Consider the following 14046-nt stretch of genomic DNA (forward strand, 5'->3'; position numbering starts at 1 on the left):
ACACCCCTGCGAAAGGAGCAAACGTCAGAGATAGTTGAACTCACATGACCACCTAAGCTTTACGTCTCATCTTCCTGCGGCACGGACTCTGTCGATGAAAATAGTGACAGTATGCAAGCTAGCTGGTGTAATTGCGACGACTGTAGAATCTCCTTGAGTTTGAGAACTTCGAAGCAATAACAGTTTGGGCGAACGGCAAAGAACGGGACGAGTCTGTCATCTGTCGTGCTGTTAACAGCCCTGCATTCAGCGCCCCCGTTTCACACTTTCTAACAAATTTTCCTTCGTTTCTTCCAGTGTGGTTCGGGTACTCCTCGTATTTCTTCCATGATGTCTTTATGAAGTTTGCCTTCCTCTTCGCTCTTCTCCGCTGATATCTCGCTCTCAAAGTTGCTTGTGCGCACACACGGTCATATAGGAACAGCGAGACAGAAAGAAAATGTGGCGTTGTGTGGGGTGACGGTCGAAGCACGCATCCACAAAAATCGATCCGACATTACTATGCGTTTTAGCCAAAGTTGGCCAGGGACAAACGTCTTCCCAGGAAAAATTAGCAGTTTCCTTGCTGATGTAACGAGGAGTAAAGCGATAGCAATCGTTGAACTGCTGAGAAAATACTGGGATAATTTTAAATTTTGCGTAATGGTTTGCAGATATGGGTCAAATGTGGGAGCAGAACTGCAATGAGTTATGATGTAATGCTATAGAGGATAACGTGCTGTGAGGTTTGGCGTAAAGAAATAAGATCCACTGACCTGAATTAGAGGATAACTTTTTAAATAAAGCCGACCTTGTTTGTTTGTTTGATTGATTGGTTGATGGATTGATTTGCAAAAGAAGAACATGGAGATGCCAGTTGAGTTTGAGTTTGATTATATAAAAAAACGGGAGATATTGAATTCGTATTCAATTCGTATTCGTATTGATATTGATATTGGAGATGTTAGTCCCAAACTTCTTGTTTGTTTCTTCTTCGTTGTGTACACAGGTTAGCATATGCAAAGTAAAGGCTTATGAGTGTTGAGTGAAGCACCCCATCTCATCGTCATCATTTATTGTTGTTGTTATGAGTGTCGAAATACATTATATAATCCGTGCACCTTAGCGGCTTGACTACTCTTGCAAACATCGATGCAACAACCTCGAGTGAGTGATGCATAAATCACACAAAAGCTTTTCGTGTGTTTTGAGAGCCATTGATTTTAATGATGTGAATGTATTCACATGAAACCTGTGGGGATGATGTAGATGGGTAGAAATCCAGCGGACCGGTAGAGATGTAGGAAGGGAGTTGCCTCAGGACAGAAGCCGGCGGCTTCTGTCCTGATGCTTTCTCCCCTGGTGCTTTCTTTTCTTTTTTTCTTTTCTTTCTTTTTCTTCTCTTTTTTTTCTTTTCTCCCCCCTGGTGCTTTCGAGAGACATGAGTAAATGTGTTTCCAAACCCCTCATTTACACAACAGATGCTGCGTCACTTTTGTTGGGGGCATCAAGAACAGTAGCTGTATGGCCAAAGGTGCGGCACTCACGAGATCACGGTGTTTCGCCTGCTGTGCTGTTTGGGTGTTTCCCCTGGGGTTTCCTCAGACGCTTTAAGGCAAATATCGTTACAGTTCCCTGTGAAGTCGGCCCAGGACCCATGGTCACCCTTCCAGCGATAGCCGTGCGTTGCCCGCCTGAGCGTGGCCGACTGCGGCAAGCAGTTCCATTAGCGCGCCACCACCACGGAGTTTCGGCGCTTTCTCCAGCAAACGGGCCGTCGCAAAGACCCCTCTGACATACCCCATCAACAGTGCACAACGGACTCATTCATCCTGCACGTACCTCACCTCCAACCCTTCGCCACTTCATTCCTTCATCCCTTTCTGCCTATAGTCGTGACGTTGTCCACTGGCGTGTGGCCAACGGCAGGTCAAGTTCGACATTACTCCCCCCCTCCTCTTCCACGGTATATTTCGGTTAGAATTCTGCCCAATTGAAGGGTCAGCCAATTTTAGTACCACATGCAGTACTGCGATTCTACAAACAGTATCGCTAGTAAACTGTAATGGCAATTTCATCCGTAATGTTTGGGTTGACTCGCTATGGGGGGATCCCGGATAAGTGACAACTACACTGCAGGTCATTTGGACCCTGGCTAGGTGAAGAATGTTGAGTCAGCAATCGATTTAATATGTGCAACATTTTACACAGATAAGTAAACGCTCTATAGTGATGTGTATGTCTCAAACATATACGTACTATGTTTCAGACATCCACACCCCTTCTCCGGCGGTGCGGCATTGTTTGGTGTCCGCGACGCTTGACCGTCCTTTGCAGCGGCCGCTCCACTCCTCACGACATCACTTTGTTTCGTAATTCACAGTGAGAAAGCTCTGTACGTGCCGAAGTTAGTTTGTGTGGAGCTAGCACGGAGAGTCTGCAATTACGTAGACGTGGAAAACGATATATGATACTCGCATGACGGCGAACGGGTGAGCAAACGCTCGGCTCGGTAAAATCAGCGAGATCAGCTTGCCGGTGTTTGCATACAGGAAACGTCAACAGTATTTTGTGAACGTGAGTAACGGTCGAAGTGCGATCGAGGACTAATTTCGATGCGATCGACATTAGGGGACGTTGGGGCAAGATAGACAGAAATTTGCAACTGAAGCCGAAGTGCGATAGAGGACTAATTACGATGCGATCGTAATTAGGAGACGAGACAGAAATTTGCAATTGAACATGTAATCCTTATTCTTTGAGTTTAAAAAACAAACAAACAAAAAACAACAACAAAGAACTAGCTATAGGCACATTCTCAGGGGTCTAGAGCTTCCGACCTGTAAATGCAGAATGGACGTAGCCGGTCTGAAATAAGCACACAACAAGAAATTCAAAAATGCAGGTTGTCTCATCTTGCCCCAACCCTCGGGCCAAGGCGATATATCGCGTGGGGCAAGATGAAATACGCCGTGGTAATGAGCTATACAAGTTAGTTTTTGCAATCGAAGCAGACAAAGTAAAGCCCGTGGGCCCCTACGCAACCCCCTTGAGCCTACCGGCCACATGATATGCAATAAAACAACACAGAACACGGCTATTTCGCCTCACCGTCTTTTGCAAGCAAGGCACCGCCAGTCTGATGTGTCGCTGGTCGCTCGCTTTTGCGCGCTTCTGCTTTGTTGGAAATATCCTAAGCAATATCCAAAAACGGAATCTCTGAGGAACAAGCATAAAGCCAACTAATAGTTGACTTATCCGTTTCTAAATTACATTAAATTGTCCAGTCTTGCCCCGTGCATATCATCGGATGTATTAACTTTTCTGTTCAACACCGGATGACCAAGAGTGCCTATATTTTGCACTCTAGATGCATCTAGATGAATGAATAAAGAAACAGGATATGAACTTACAGCGAAAAGGCTGCTGTACAGATGATAAGAAAACGGTCTACAGAAAATCGCGCCTTTTTGGCGGGTCTTTATATTCCAGGCAGAAGTAACACATTTTTTCTCTTCAATGCATACACCAATCTGGACAATTCTCACGTGCAATAAAAAGCACATGCAGAGCCACCTATGCGTGATGTTTCAAGCGCACGGAGCAACGCGTCTCTGGGGCTGGCGACGTCGAGCAAAAAATGTCGCGCCTTGCCCCGTGTCTCATCTTGCCCCACCTTACCCTAATTCTCTATTGCAGGTCGACCGCTGCTCACGTTCACAAAATGCTGCTCACGTTTCCTGCATGCAAACATCGGCAAGCTGTCGCTCATTTTACCGAACCGAGGGTTTGCTCACCCATTCGCCGTCACGGGAGAGAGAAGGAATAAGAGGCGAAAGAGGACCGTACCAGGAAAGAAAGCATTCATTCAACAGCGTCGACAAAAGTCAAACTGTGTTCCGTTTGTACTGTTGGTGTTATAGACCATTTACAGCAGCCAGTTGCTTCATGCGCTAATTGATGGCGCCACACTAGCCCTGCCATTGCTTGCCTTCTGCGAGTGCCTGTGTGCCTTTGCGTATGTGCGTGCTTCCGAGCTTTTTAGCCGCCGTGCTACAGTTCTGTGCAAAATGTGGAAAAGCAGAGGAGAGACTAGTTCCGTGATTGAGCGTAGAAACTGTGTCAGAGATCTGATCGTGTGGGACGAAGCAATTTGTCAAATTCACTAGCCGTCGCTACACGAAGACTGCCCGTGTTCGAGGCCTTTTGCAATGCACGGGTTCCCACAAGGAGAGAAAAACAAGCTGATCCGACAACGGTGGGTATCGAATCTTCAGCGGAAGGATTTCAAACCGGGAAAGTTAGCGAGGGTGAGTAATGCAGCCCTCAAAGCGGCACAGCATTTCTGTGTGAGCCCCAAACTCTGCCGTAGGCGTTGGCTGCTGCTTGTGAGAATAAATTTCCTTCATAATAGCAGGGGTCGCGTTCCTTGCAGTAGAACGGTTCCATGTACATGCCTTGTCAGTGCACGAAGCACTCGTGAGCCCCTTGTTTATCGCCTCTACAACCTTGATGGGCAGTGTACAGATATGACTGCACCTGCTGCTCAAACCCGCTTTACAGGTGCATGTTGCCGCCAAAGTGGGCCCGAAGCGAATCTCTGTACTATACGTTCTGCTCACTGTTTGTGTCGACTTGATGTCAGCCTTTAAAGTGCATACACCATCGTTGCACTGGCACAGTACTACACCGACATGGCCACTGTCAAACACGTTCGTTCCCTTTGCAAACCGTCTGCAGTTCAGCGCAGGCTTTCCGTCTCCCTCTATCTCGTTGATCATGTAGTTGTATACAGCTGAAATCAACAATAAAAGTATATGAGAAATTGATGTTCTGTTGAAGGTCGCCTGGAGGTGTGCTAGCTTAGCTCAATTGGTAGAGTCCTGGACCGGTAATCCAGAATATGTGGGTTCGAGTCCTACAGCTGGCTAACCTTTTCAGTGACTTCCATCCTTCATCAATAAAAGTATGCTACTTCATAACGAAAACATAACAGCTCTTATACATGCATATCTTCCTCAGGTAGTTGTACCACAACTCATGTGATAAAAAGCAATACGATGTTACATTATGAACGTATCCATAACGTAACGTATGCGCAAAAAAAACAAAAAAAAAACAAAAAAAAAACGCCGAAATGTGTACTCAAGCATAGTGATCATGTGGGACGCACGAGGGCAGCAATATCACTCTAACTCAAGGTAATGCAACTTAAATTATATAAAGAAGCGCACTCAACTGATCGTTTAAGCTTCGGCCAAAGCCTCGTGTCATTCATTGCAAAAAGTTGAAAATCCGGGAAAGCGTCCCTGGGTTGCACCGCCGTACTGCGTGCGCCGTGCCAACAGGCAGCCGAAAGAGAAGGCAAGCAATGGCGCTCAAGGTCACGTGCGCTAAGATGGCGGTGCCCAGATAACTCTGCTGTAAACGGTCTATATTGTACAAGGGTCGTTCAAGGTTGACTGAGGCATTTATTTCTTTAAATACTATGGAAAGTTCGAGAAGCACCAAACTACGTCAGTTTTTCACCGTGCACAAGTATTCACCGTGCACAAGTATTCACCGTGCACACACTAGACGCCGCTGCCATCGCTGTGGCAACTCTTTGGTGCCTTTAGCGTATAGAAAGAACTGGGCTGCTGTCGTAGTCACTGCAGAACGTCTTTCTGGAGGGCTTCATCTGTGTGGAACGTCTTTCCTCCAGTGTGCATTTTAAGGGGCCCAGGGTAATCGCTTGGGGCTAAATCTGGGCTGTAAGGTGCATGGGACAAGACCTCCAAGCGCATTCGTCCGGGGTTGCAACCGTAAAATTAGTCGTGTGAGGCTGGGTATTGTCATGAAGAAGAATAATCCCTTCCGGACAACATCCCAGGCCTTTTCATGCGAACTGCGTTTCGTACGCCACCTTTATCAAATGGAGTATAGTACTGCGCATTAATTGTGAGCCCATTGGCCCCTTGCTTCAAGAAGTCCAGATGGATGCCATCCCACAGTTCCCATGGACTTCCCAGCAGAATCTTACTTTCCTTCGGCGTCGGGGAAGCCTTATGTCGCAATTCCATGCCGCTTCTTTTTGTCTCCGGGATGAAATGATGCATCCACGTTTCGCCACACGTGAGGATCGATTGCAAATATTCGACCCCTTCGTATTAAGACCGGTTGAGCAGGTTCTCAGAGGCCGCCGTGCGCGCTCCCTTCTGGTCGCAAGTAAGGTGTCGGGGAACGCATCTTGCACAGGCTTTGCGGAACAGTAAGTGCTCGTGAATGATCGTCTCCACACTGCCCACACTAATACCCCTGACAGACGTACTAATTTAGTGTCACTTTCAGCGAGTACACTTGCAGTAAGTGTCATTCTTTCGGAGTCACACGGCATCTTTTAGTGACACTAAATGCAAAGTACACTTACGATGAAGTGAGTTCGCCAAACTCACTTCACTTTGCCCGCGACAATCAAGTACGTAGCCTCCACGGCAGGAATTGCGTAACAAAAAGCTTATTTTTGGAAAAGGAAAGAAACAACCCAATCGGAATTTACTTTTGGACAAATTTGTTAAGACAGCGCTGATTTGTATAAGGAAGACGTAAGGATTTTTGGCGTGATTTACCGGTACTCTCGTTCACAGACTGCCCAGTAGAGTTCGTAATCCACTTCGCGGCAGCCATATTTGTTGACATTGCACGGTGGTTAAGTGTTACCGGCGAAATTGCGAAATACTCGCAGTGAAGCACTGAATAATGGAAGACAAAAAAGACAGGGCATCGTGGTCTGAGATAGAAACCTATGCTATCAGAACATGGGAGGACCAAGCGAAACGCGAAAGTGTATGCTGACATCGCGGGCGTGTTGCACGCGCAAGACATAGTAAACACCACCAAAGAGGTGAAGAAGAAGATTGAAAATTTGTCAAATAAATATACTTGTGTTGGTTCGCAACAATTATATTTATGACGTTCAATCGACTTCAACTGCGAAGAAAATCTTTATGAAATGTTTCTGGACGTAAGAAAAATGATTTTACCAAGAAAGCATGGCGCACTCCCCGATGTTAGGTGGGAGTTCAAGCTCGCCCATCGTCATCACCATGACTGCTTACTTATGCCGTGTAGCAGAAGCCTAGTGAAAGTGACATTACAGGACGGAGTGCACTTCAAATAAGTGACACTAAATTGGTACGTCTGACAGGGGTATAATAATATTAGGCTGGGATGTAATGTTCCGAACTGTTACTCGCCGGTTCTCGAGGATGGCTTGCTCAACGCCTGCGATGCATGGTCACTGGCGTGCCATGTGGTTCATTCGTCACCATATCCCATTTTGTGAAACTGTTAGCACTAATCGTACACTCTTCCCCTTCAGCTCACTCGTCCCATCTCAGCTGGTTTAACGCTCTCCTTCAAAAGGAACTTGATTATGCATCGCTGTTCCACAGTTACAGACAAACTGCTCGCCACCATTATTATAGCCGCAGCTACTGTACGTACCGCTGACATGAGAAGGATTGCACTTCGTCATCCGAAAGTTTTATTCGCTTACATTTATTCACTGATTTTCTCGAGCGGGAGCCCCGGCCAACCTTGAACGACTCTTGCAGGTCGAAAACCAGGCTTGGAAACATGGGGCAGTACTACCACTATCACAGTGGAGATGGGCCCGTTCCAAATTCCTTCGGTGGGCTCACGGAATTTGTCGAAAGTTGTCCGTGAAACACATTCTGCGGTAAAATATAAGGAGATATCGGTATTGCCTTTCAACAGGCAGCAGGCACAAGTAAAGAATAACTGGCAGTGATGGTTAAATACCGTCCGGTACGTGGTAACCCTATTGCCAGCTGTAGCGATCTAGTGCGCGCATCGGCCGAAGTATTCACTACCGATAGTTCTGCAGGTTGCGCAGTTACAAAACACGCAGCCTAATCCACTTCCTTCAGGAGGTGGGCTTTGCACACAGACTTACTCTCCTCTCAAAAGGATAGAATGTTGGGTGAGTTGGTGAAGACACATGGCGAAACGAAGTAGCGCAACACCACGACGGAATTACACACAGGACCATGGAGGAGCGGCCGTTTCGACCAGATTTCTGTGGGACCCCTCTGGCGGTCGCTCGTGTCAAAACCGCCATTGCTTCCTGCCCGCCACGTGATCTTGTCTAAAGTTTCGGTTTAGCAACGCTATGTTGCTCGCGCTGTTTTCCGTGCTTTTATGCTTTTCCAAGGTCATTTACTCTTAAAATGTGAGCACCATTGCGGAAACAAAGTTTTGTTAACGTAAATTCCTACTACGGTTGCGGCTGTCGTTCAATAGAAAGCAGCTCTGTCACGGGAATAACGTTTCATTCGTAAGTACGTACTTGGTCGGTTGTTTCGTACCCCTACCTGTGAGAGAGTCACCTTGAATCGTTGATTTGCAAGCTGGCGCTGTACTACAGCTGCAGATTAATTTTGATTTCCTCCATTGTTGTACAAGTTTGATTACGAGCATGCTTTACCACTTCAGCAACAAACACAAAACGTGGCCACGTCGTCACACAAACGTCGCGGCCACGGATGATGTTTCTTGTCCTGCGTGCTTGTCCTGCAGACCGTGACCAGTCTTATAATAGACGAGTAAACCAAGAGTAAACCTCCGAACACACACAAATGAAACTGCACGCGCGGCGTTCATCACAACGCAGATAGATTAACTACAGGACAATAAAGACTCCCGTCGTCTGCTTTGGGAGCTGGCATGCGCATGCTCTTGGGGTCACGTGAGCGGTCACAGGGTAGGCAGGAGCATTCCAGAATGCAATGCGAAGGCTGGCACGCCTGTCCCAATGGGAAAAAGTTGGAAGGGCCGCTCCTGTGTTTCCTTCCTCCATGCACAGGACGAACGTCCTGTCCGCCCAAGGGGACCTATTTGTTCTCGTTTTGATGAAACTGGGTGAGGATGTGAAAAATGATCAATGATTTGCAGTTGCCACTTTCGTGACGGTGAAATGCCGCTGGATACAGTATCACCAGGCTCCATCAGCTCCCCATAGAGCCCATAGTTTGAGGCAATTCACACAACACTGGGCACACGACCAATGAAATTGCAACATTGTAGATATTATGCATAACCAGTCGGCTAAACAGGGGCCTCAATGTTTGGCTGTCCTTTCGGCCGGTCCTGGCTACCATAGACTTCTACTGGATTTCGCGCCTGCCGCCATTATTCGGTATTGAAAATAACTGAAGTGACTTTGGCAAAAAGAAACATTTATTTGACACAAAGCACTCATTGAGAGATCTGATACATGGGTGCACTGTGCACACAGAGCCCACTGCGTTGCTGACACACTGGAACAAAGTTCGAACTTGAAGCAGAACGAACACACTGTTCAATTCCTAATACCGAGCCAGTCTCATGAGTGCGTACCATTTCATGATGAGCCTCTTTTTTCGCTGCTTGCAGCGCATCATACATTACAGCGAGGCGGAAAGCGCTTGTGTGGCACGTAATCCTCTCTTTGTTATCGGTCCTTGAAATCAGACGGCGCCCGAACGTATTCTTCACGCTCCAACCGCTCCAAATCATGAAGCATTCCAGTTCCGCCGTTGATACACTGTTCATGGGATGGGTGCCCAGAATCAGCACAACACGCGGTGAATCACATTGACGCAGGGGTAAACCAATGAACATATTTCTACAAACTGTTCTGTCGATTGGCACCAGCAGGACGCCGTGCTGTCCTAGAGCTCCGGAATAGGGAGCAGAGTAGCGACACTGAGCCACGCCGGCGCGCGGGCGGCTCTCTATGCCGGCGAGCGAGCCCGCCATCTTGAGTCTGGCGCAGCTGCGTCGCCTAGCAATGGGACGCCAATCTTCCCCTTCTCCGGTGTAGAACAACGCCCACTCGAGCCAGCTCGCAAGTTCGCAACTCAGGAAACCGGTTTTGAATGGAGGTGACTCTACATGGACGGCTAGTTCTTGGAAGAAGAAACCACGTGACACGGTCGGCCCAATCGCCGACACCGAACGGCGGCTCCGGCGCGGAAAAGGAATACGATACTCTGTACCCCTATTTAGTGACTCTATGCCGGCCGTGACCTGCTGTTTCGAAACTATGCTGAAACGGCCGAGACGCTGCATGCATATACGCGCATATAAAATACGATTTCACAACATTGTCGGTCAGTAGGAGCGCGCGCACAGTCTCGGCCAATGGGCTTGCAACCGGGTGTATGGGCGCAGTGGTACATATTCTACAGCCGCATCCGCGGGTACCTGAGGAGGACTGGTATCATCGTCAGGTGCACCGACAAAACGGCAACTTCGGCAGAGGCGATATTACTCCCGCTAATTTGGTTGACGAGCCTCACAGTGAGAACAGATGTTCTACGCTGTACAAAAAGTTTAGTATACACACCGACCATTTCACAACAGTCGTGCCGCAAGCCCACGGCAATAGCCGAGAGAAAAAAAAAAGCTCATGTCAATGGTGAGTTGCATATTGATGGTCTACACCTTTCTGTATAATTTCTTCTGTAAGGATCTCTTTAGCGTTATTGTTTCTGAAGATATTAGAAAAACTGAAGCACAAGTTCAGACAATATGTTGTGACCACACGTGTTTATTTGTATGAATAAGGCGGACGCACGATGTAGGTTTCAGTGACGAAGGTATGTGCGCAGTAATGTGCCAAAAGGACGAAATGAATGCGAGACTCAAGTCGAAAACACGATGTTGCAAGTGGCTGGAGTCATAGAAATGTGCCTGGTCTTTACAAGCAAGCTAGGATTTTGTGAAACACCCAATAACCAACCTCTCGACCTACGTATACCACTTACGGGTGTGTGTTTCGACACACATGCGAGTGGCTGCATCTTCTTGTGCCCTGTTACGTGATAGATGTGGTGGTTGGTTGCTTCTGTGCAGTTTGTCTCACTCCTCTTCGTTCGCGCCCCTGAAAGGTTTCACGTTAGGGAGTTTTAGCGAGTCGTTTTGGCATGAACGAAACCACCGATCCGAGTGTCGCGCATGCGCATTACGAATCGGTGAACGAGTCGCGGGGAGCGCGGTTTCGTACGAACGACCCACTCGCGCTGAGTCGTTTCGTTGTATTCGGCGAGTACGACCGATTGACATTACGAAGCAAGATGGTGGCTGTTGTTTACAGAAAACAGTAACGGAGCTGCAATGGGATATTGCTACGTTTACTGCATGGTGCCGACGATGTACGAGCATATATCCTCTGCGATAAGTTGTTGGATGTAATGACGTCTTCATTAGAGCGTTTCACACGCATCAGCGACCAGTTGTGGCGTCAGAACATGTAGTCCGTTTGAGGAAGTTTGTGTGTATATGCAAGGCGCGGACATGCTCCCGTGGCATAGTGGTTAGGGTGACCGCTTTCACGGCGAGACTGGGAGGTGACGCGGGTTCGAATCCCCGCACCGGCTGTGCTGTCTAGGGTTTTCCCTGGGTTTTCCCGCAGACTTTCCAGACGAATGTCGGCACAGTTCACCTTGAAGTCGGCCCAGGACGCATATACTAACCCCCCTGTCCCCACTCCCTCCTGCTGTCCTCTCTCCATCTGTCCACATCTCTTCGCCGCTCGTAGCCACAGTTGCTTTGCGGTGCTAACACGGAATTAAAAACAATATGCAAGGCGCATTAAAGCTATGCAAAGTACCGTAATTTCACGCGTACAAGCCGCACCGCAGATAAGCCGCAGGACGCGTTTTTTTGGACGTTTTGAAAATTTTCTGACAGATAAGCCGCACCCGCAGATAAGCCGCGGGCAATACGAGACGACTGATTTGTGCGACAAAGGAGACCATAGAGAAGGCCATAAACCCTGTGGTCCATACTCCGGGATCGGCACAGTGTACAACAGAGGAGGTCAGTTCTGGAGTTCTACCAAGATCGGATTGTGCCCTTGTCGGGTGTTTTTCTTGGACTGATGGGTCAGTGATCTTCCAGAAGACGTGAATCACTGTCACCACTTTCCTGGGGGAATGCACCAGGAAGATCAATCTACTCGAATGTGGACCCGTCCCTGTTACGCACTGTTCGTGCGTCGGCAGGGCAGTGCTGTTCCAGAGACACTGCCGGCCCTTTCGTTAAAATCGGCGTATGGGGAAAATACCAGGAAAAAATAGTCATCAGATAAGCCGCACCGGTGGATAAGCCGCAGGGCGCCCGTGAGAAAAAAAAATCGCGCATAAGCCGCGGCTAATACGCGTGAAAATACGGTACTCGTCCCCGTGTCGTTCCCCGTTTGGTCTTAACTATCGAGAGAGGCTCGCACACGGGTGATTAATCCTTTTCAAAGCAAAACTGCCTTTAAGATCATCGTGATTCATCAACGTGAGATAGACTCCCAGGTGTGCCTGCGTCTGCTTCACAGCGCGTCGACAGCACGGTGACCGACGTAGTTCGCCTCAGCTGCAACCTTCTGCACAAGGAAAACCTGAAAGTGTCCTGTGATATGTCATATTTACTAATGAATGATCCAGTTGTTACTCAAATCCATCTGGGATGTATTTGAAGATGATTCTTCCGGTTTGCTAAAAGCCTCGCTCCTCATTCGCTTTTCGAATCGGCAGAATCGGTCATCTGGTTCGGCCACAAACGACTCGCTAAAACTCCCCACAAAATCAGCCCTTCTAATTACGGTGGTGGCCACGTAAACTACTGTTCCACTTCAGAATGCATAGAACGGGCGGCATCACGTTGGATGCTTCCAAGACCGCCGTTGGGGAGCAGCGCTCCCGCTTTAGGTGTTGTAGGGTCCCTATACGCGCCTTGCACACCCCCAGGTTCAGACTGGGCCACGCCGCCAAGATCGCTTCCGCAGACGTGCTCCTCTCCGTGACACCGCCCGCCGCGGCGCGCGTACATTGACTTCCGCTACTTTCCCTTACTCTCAACCGCAGGGGTGGCATCCAATGTATTGCTCCACAGACGAAAGCGTGCTGGGCGAACGCAATGAATTCTGGACAGGTCATGGTCACACGTCACAGCAAACGTCACCGCACACTTGATTTTAAGATGGCCGCGCCCGTGATCGGCAGACAAAACGTTTCATCTTTCTGTGTGCCGTTTAGACATTTTTCTATACCGGTAATTATTGTTATCCAATGGTCTCACAGTAAAACGCGCAGTTTTGTATATGAGGGCTCGTACTGTTGCCTACTTCCAAAGATGTGATTGCGACCTCGCGTTATAAGACACACTGAGCCGGTGTGATGTGCTTAAATTGAGGGCAAATGGGATATCATGTCGCGGAAGAAGCACTGTACAGTTTAGGGTGGCAAAATACGTTCATATCTTGACTTTATGCCGACGGGAGTAGGTCGACAAGCGCAGAAACGACATGTAAACAAAGTCACATGACTTCAAAGTGACGTTTTCTATGACGTGTGACCACGACAAGGTGGCGGTTTTGCGAAAAGGTCCCGCTTGAGGGTGGTTACAACAATGGCGGGATCAGGGGCAGATTTAAGGGTCTGTCATGGGGGGGGGGGGGGGTCTTAAGGAAATTTCGTGCTTTGCGGCACAGCATCATCCAGGAGATAGGGTTTTTACATAGGGAACACAGCCGTATGGGGGGGGGGCGGTCGTCCCCCCCCCCGCCCCCTTAAATCCGCCTGTGGGCGGGATTGGGTCACTCTTGTGCTTTCAACTCTTCACTGCCCTCCTCCTCTCTCACGCGGCGTACTTCCCTCTTCACGATTTGACCACAGATCGACAACGACACTTTTCCTTGAAATTACTCACTTGACTCAAATGACTTGAATGACTCAAGTCGAGACTAGGAGGTACCCGAGTTCGAATCCCGGTGCCGGCTGTGGTGTCTGGGTTTTTTTTTTTTTTCCTCAGAGGCTTTCAGACATATATCGGCACAGTTCCCTTAGAAGTCGGCCCAGGACGCACATTCTCCCAGGGCGTCAGTCGTGACGTTGCCCACCTCTGTGAGGCCCACAACGGGGAAATGAAAACATGTAGTTTTGAAACTACCACCACCTTGAAATGACGCTTCTAGTGCTAACGCATTAATAAAAATACACTCAGTAGAAACTCTGTTGTAAAATTCTCTAA

Source organism: Ornithodoros turicata, chromosome 2 (genome assembly GCF_037126465.1).
Source record: "Ornithodoros turicata isolate Travis chromosome 2, ASM3712646v1, whole genome shotgun sequence".
Taxonomy (NCBI): Eukaryota; Metazoa; Arthropoda; class Arachnida; order Ixodida; family Argasidae; genus Ornithodoros; species Ornithodoros turicata.